At 38.2% G+C, this 6,479-nt stretch overlaps 1 long non-coding RNA gene across 1 annotated transcript in view; it reads left to right on the top strand.

Moving 5' to 3' along the window:
* Window positions 1–774: 774 nt before the first annotated feature.
* LOC136850697 (uncharacterized) overlaps window positions 775–6,479 on the top strand; it is a 553,838-nt gene continuing 548,133 nt past the window's right edge. Inside the window, exon 1 of the long non-coding RNA XR_010856691.1 lies at window positions 775–1,102. This is a non-coding gene — a long non-coding RNA (uncharacterized lncRNA). The remainder of the gene's footprint in view (window positions 1,103–6,479) is intronic.

Genomic DNA, 6,479 nt, shown 5'->3' with positions numbered 1-6,479 from the left:
AAGCTTAATATTTGTGAGTGTAAAAAGTCCTATGTGAATAAGTGATTTACCTGTCAAAAAGTAGATATGTGTTATAAGGCTATCATGGTGGAGATGGTTTGGTTTCGATTCCAAGTAACGAAACTAAATTCAACAATATAACAGTGTTTAAATCACCTTCCATCTCTCTGTATCACATCTAAAAGGCATATGTTCGAATCCTAACCAGTAAGATTGACTTATTATTTATAATTCACTTTGGGTGTAAGTTATTACCACACTGATGCGAATTTGATATCAAAGAGTAGGCCTATATGTGGCTCAATATTTGAGATCGTAAAAACCATCATATATATATATATATATATATATATATATATATATATATATATACATATACATACAGTATATATATTGCATTCACCAATATTAAACGGAAAATACCGTTTAATATCCAGTTCACAATACCTTAAGAATAACACACCCAAGGGGAATTGTAGTACGTAATGTGTCAGTTATAATTCTCTTTTTAAGCGTTGCGTCGCTGTCAGGATTCGATCGATGACTGGTTTAGATTAAAAGAGTGAAAGCTTCACTAAAAGTATCCTGAAGTAACACACTTTTCCAACTAATCACCATCGCAGCGCTTGAAAATGAGAAAATGACATTAAATCACCTGTCCCTATACCAAACCATAAATTCTGATGCTATGCGTGAATTTATTCCGTTTTCTATGTCTATATATCATCCGGGGAGATGGAAGTAAAGTCCCGTATGTGATCTCGTTTCCTGATTGGCTAAGAGGTTGTTTACATACGAGTGGCAATAATTTCCAAAGTGATATGAAGTGACAGCGCGTTATTCTTTAATTTGTTCGAGGATTTAAGTGTTTTAACCCAATGGGACGAAGAGAATCGGCACATATAAGCGTTTAGCTTTAGCGGAAACGTAAAGAAAGGCTAAAAAAGGTCTAAAAAGCCTCAACATCAGCGACGTCTGAACTCTGCCAACCGCCATGACTGAAATGTCTGTACTCTGGAGATGAGTTTAAAACTTGAAGACTTGTTGAAATCGGATTCAGCTCGGGGATGGATGTTGTCCCCGTAGCCTACTAATAAATAAGGTAGGAAAGAGTATTATATTGACTGAGGAGAGGTTACACCAAGCGCTTACGGAAAAATGCATAACGTCAGTGTGATATCAGAGGTAGCATATTAATCAATAGCTTAAGCTTACGTTTTAGGCCTAGGCCTATATGTGTACTAAACCGTTTGGCTGCGCCTGAGAATCATAAAAAAAGAATGCATGATAAATTGTCAGTACTGGATAAGTTGGTGGGTAGCCAGCTGTCATCAGTTTTGATAGTTCTCTGATGGAGGCAATGACTAGATTTTATAAAGATTCGTAAAGAAATTGTTAAATACTGCCCAAGATTATAACGGTTTACACTTCTAATTGTTGAAACATTTGTAAAGGGGGTAAATCCTGAATTCGAATCTTAATTTGTATTACTTTTAATGTTGATAACTTCTGATGAAACCCCCTTCAAGAATTCGAATTGAAATCAATCAGCAACTTGTGAGAAAATCATGGGATAGACGAATTGACGGGTAGGCAGAAAGGAATGGGTAAATACCGAACTAACTCACAACTTCGTAGACGGAGATTATACAGTGGCGTAACTAGGGTTAGTGACACCCGGGCCGGACTTTGAAAGTGCCGCCCCATTCCCGTGCTAAAAAGTACTTAATTGGTGAAAATTAAACGCAAATTTTAAGCCTTAACATCTCGATCATGTATTTTATTTCATAAAGCTAAAACCAAAACAACACAGCAGGTTTACAACGGAACCCTACGAGCTTTGTTAGAAGCGAATTCGCTAATAACAACATCAAAAGTGCCAGAGTGCCGTCCCCCCGGACAGTGCCGCCCGGGGCAGACCGCCCACCCCACCTTACTTACGCCACTGCGGAGATAACCATACAATTGTGCTAAGTTAAACATTGCCATAACTTAGTTATCAGAATTTCGTGAACTACTCTTAAATGTTTGTTAATGCTGTTATTATTGTTTAAAAAATGGCATTGTATCATCACCGGGCTCTTACTGCTAGGAAAGTTTTTACAAAAGACTCGGCTGCATAGTTATTGACTGAATAAGAGTTATGTAGCATTACAAGTGCCAAGACCACTAACGCTTTGCTTCATAGCTCATTCGAGTAGATAACTGGGAGGAAGAAAAAACGATAAACAAACAGCGAGCGGGAAAGAACAAATAAAATATACCCTTGGTCTTTCAACATCTCTTTGCGTTACCTCTTGCTTCCAACTATAATGTTGACAAAGCGCGTTGTATTGCCCGTAGACTCTTTCTTAAAAGGGGCCGAGAAAGTAGATAGGTAGACAAATATAGACATAGAAGCTTCACAGGGAGGACGTAGATTGGGAGACAAATATGGATAGCGATGTGTACACAAGGCATAAACGTGCATACAGAGGATACTTACAGACCTGATATTAGCTATATATATATATATATATATATATATATATATATATATATATATATATATATATAATATATATATATAATATATATATATATATATATATATATATATATATATATATATATATATATATATATATATATATATATATATATATATATATATATATATATTATATGATTATGTAATATGTATTTGGAATGCCTGCGTGCGTTTTTTGCAAGCTTTATAAAGTAAACAATATGTACAGTAGATGTAGATGCATATGGAAACATATACTAAAAAAAAGTCTATTTACTCAGTGGGGTCTTTTAACGGTTTTACAGAAAAATCTCTAGTCTATCATATTCTCCGTTTACAATTATTCCATCTTTACGTCCCCATATTTACTCTTACGATATATTGTTTCCAAAAGAATAAAATGCATTTTATGAGAACGCATAAAAAATAGAATAGAATATTGAATTTAGGCCAAAAGCCAAGCGCTGGGACCTATGAGGTCATTCAGCGCTGGAAAAATTATTAGATGAATAAATATATTAGGAATTACCAAAGCATCTACTTCACTATTTCGTGTGGAAAGCAAATTGGTAAATAAACAAGTAAACTTCGGTGCAATCAAGTTTTCTGTACAGCCGCTACAGCGTATAATCAAGGCCACCGAAAACAGATAATTCTGTCCTGGTATATGCTGTATGAGCCGCAGCCCATGAAATTTTAACCACGGCCCGGTGGTAGCCTATCCTATATTGTTGCCATAAGCACGATTATGGCTAACTTTAACCTTAAATACAAATGAATACTACTGAGGCTAGAGAGCTGCAATTTGGTGTATTTGATGATTGGAGGGTGGATGATCAACATATCAATTTGCAGCCCTCCAGCCTCAGTAGTTGTTAAGATCCGAGGGCGGACAGAAAAAGTGTGGACAGAAAAAAGTGCGGACAGAATAAGGAGCGGACGGACAGACAAAGCCGGCACAATAGTTTTCTTTTACAGAAAACCAATAAAAACTGAATAATTCAGAAGCAGCCAAACAGCTATTCCTAAGAACAAGTGAAGGCTATTTTGAAGTTATCCGGCGTAAACAAGTGGACTACAGTAGAGTGGGAAATGCCATTAATTCTGGCAGTCTGAGCGTAATCAGAATAAGTGCTAGTTGAAAAGGAATTCTTGTGTTAAATGTGAGGTTGAAACCAGACGTTTTCGTAATGCAGATGTTGAAATTTTATGTAAAATGACTGAGGTGTGCGATTTTAGCAACTCGATTATTTATGAAATCTTCCAGGACTGTGGAAGTGTGAACAACAACTAATTTTCAGAAAATACAAAAAACGCATTTGAGGTTGAGCGAACTCTTTTTTTTTTTTTTTTTTTTTTTCCAATTTCACCTTGACGTCATCTCATTTATTTTCTGGATCTGTCCATCTTGTTATTCATGTAATTCAACTCCATCTTATCATGGTCTTACGCACTGTATGGTTGAAATGGACCAAAGCTTGGCTTTATATCATAAATTACATGAATCAGTCATTCATTATCATGAAATGCGTCGTAGAAAAAATATGCAATTAAGAAGGTAAAGACGAAATTGGGAAATAAGTTACAAAAGAAGGGAACAGCCGAACTTCAAGTAAAAGTACAGGAGGTTTTAACTGAAGGCAGTGGTTGGAAATTAATATGTACAGATTGGCAAACCGATCAGAAATTTGAGTCTAAATAGATAGAATATAGAATTTAGGCCAGAGGCTAAGCGCTGGGACCTACGAGGTCATTCAGCGCTGAAACGGAAAATATTGACGGTAAAAAGGACTGAAAGATGTAATAGGAGGAAAACCTGGCAGTTGCACTGAGTCAGTTGTTAGGAAAAAGTAAGATGGCAGAAAGAGAATACGAATGGAGGTACAACAAAAGGAATGAAAGGGGTTGCAGCTAGAGGCCGAAGGGACGCTGCAAAGAACCTTAAGTAATGCCTACAGTGCAGTGCACCACATGAGGTGCACTGTCGGCCTAAAGGGGAAAAATTTACTGAACTACCTCTGTTTGAGACACGGGTGTCGTCAGAGAAGGCGAATTGTCGTAAGAGTTCTAGATTTTTTTTTTTTATATTATCTTTTGTCTCTAGACACTTACAAAATATGGCCTGACAAAACACTAAGCGAAACTTGACGACAAGCTTACTGCCTCCCTAAAATGAAGCCTCAGCATTCTTCCCCAATACGGTATTACTAGCCCCTCGGTGATCAAAGATATCGTTTTGTAATATATAGAAATATATAGAAATGGGTGTATGTAATACTTTGATCCCCGAGGGGAAAGTGCTAAACACGGCGTCCTATTGAGCTTCCACCATGTTTAGTACTAGCACCTCGGAGGTGACGAGCGGGTGGATACATACCGGGCTAATACCCCCCAATACTGCACCGCCATTTTCCTCCAAGACACCTACCTGAATTTGCACAGCGCATATATAAACACGTCCAAAACCGAGTCGAGCTCTTTTTACCATTCTGACATTTTTATCCCCCGCGAGAAGCTCAGTACACAAAGGATAATGCAGTTCCATCCAAAGTTTTTTTTTTCTTCATTTTTTTTCTCACTGCGTTCCCAGTCTGCTGATTATACACACACACTGCTGAAAATGAAGCTATCTATTATTCACTGCCAAGGGACGTGGGAGGGGGATTTCCCCAGACAAGCTCCGTTATGAAGATGCCTCCTGCCATCGGGGGAAAAGGAAGAGGAAAAAGAGGATATTTCCCACAGCCTTTGGAAAAGTACTCTTTGTGCTTCTAAGAGTAAAGCTCATTAGTACATGTGTAAACCGCATTGTCACTGTTTACACAAAGCATGACAGCATCTGTTTGTGAGGCTAACTGCTGCGTCTTACTTGCGGTTTCACTTCCCACGTATGAATTTACTCCTGGGGGGAGGGGTGCCTGCAGTGACAGTAGGCATCCCATAAAGTCCTTTGCAGTGTGCCTTCGGCCCCGAGCTGCAACCCCTTGCATTCCATTGACTGTACCTCCGTTCATATTCTCCTTCTTACATTCCACCCTCTCCTAACAATAGTTTCGTAGTGCATCTGCGCTCTCAGTTTCCCTTTCAGCGCTGAATCGCCTGGCGGGTCCCAGCGCCTGGCCTTTGGCGTAAATTTTATATTGCATTCCATTCCACATATGAATTTATACTTTACTGACTATTTTACATGAGAATTTTCACATGGAGGTTTGAGCATGTTCAGATATCACTTCCTACCATGCTGGATCACCTTGTAAACAAAATGTCTTCTAGATTACCCAAACAAAGCTTCGGTTGCAACATAGACGCTACCTACCATTTAGACTGGTCTTAAAACCCGGCGTGTGCTCACTCCCTCCTCAAGTCTTGCGATCTACAATACAATTGAACACATTGTCTCTAGTGAGAGACAAGTTATTTGCTAAGTGACTGGTACTGAAACTGTTGATAAGAATTCGGATAAACTGTTTTTGGTGTAAGAGTTTATCGTAGTTATGTAGACACTTAAAAAAAAAGAGTCGATTAAAGGACATGGGTGTTGTCTGCCGATTATGCATGTACTCTTCTGTAGAACTATACGAGAAATAAAACAATAACAAGGTTCTTCTCCAAACATAACCTAGCAGATTTAACCCCAGTTTTAGCAGTCATTCAAAAGGTGTATCGGGGTTAGCAGGTGGTTCTTTTTGGTACTTTGTTCGGTACTTTGTTTCCGGGTGTTTTTAGTTTAAAAGGAAAAGCGATAATGATGTTGAGCACAAACAAGTGTTGTTTTAAATCTGATATGCCTAGGTTTGAATTGTCCAGTTCTGATGAGACGTAGACTAAAAAATGGGAGGAAAGCCATGTGTACTGAGCTCCAACGACAAATACAAAAATACCGATCACTTGTCATAATACACGTATTATTACCACCTCCATGAACTAAGTGATTTACAGTAAGCAACTAGCCTTTCCCGGCCCCCCTCTC

Source organism: Macrobrachium rosenbergii, chromosome 22 (assembly GCF_040412425.1).
Source record: "Macrobrachium rosenbergii isolate ZJJX-2024 chromosome 22, ASM4041242v1, whole genome shotgun sequence".
NCBI lineage: Eukaryota > Metazoa > Arthropoda > Malacostraca > Decapoda > Palaemonidae > Macrobrachium > Macrobrachium rosenbergii.
Note: the sequence above shows the minus strand (reverse complement) of the source record. Positions and strands in the feature narration are given on the sequence as shown.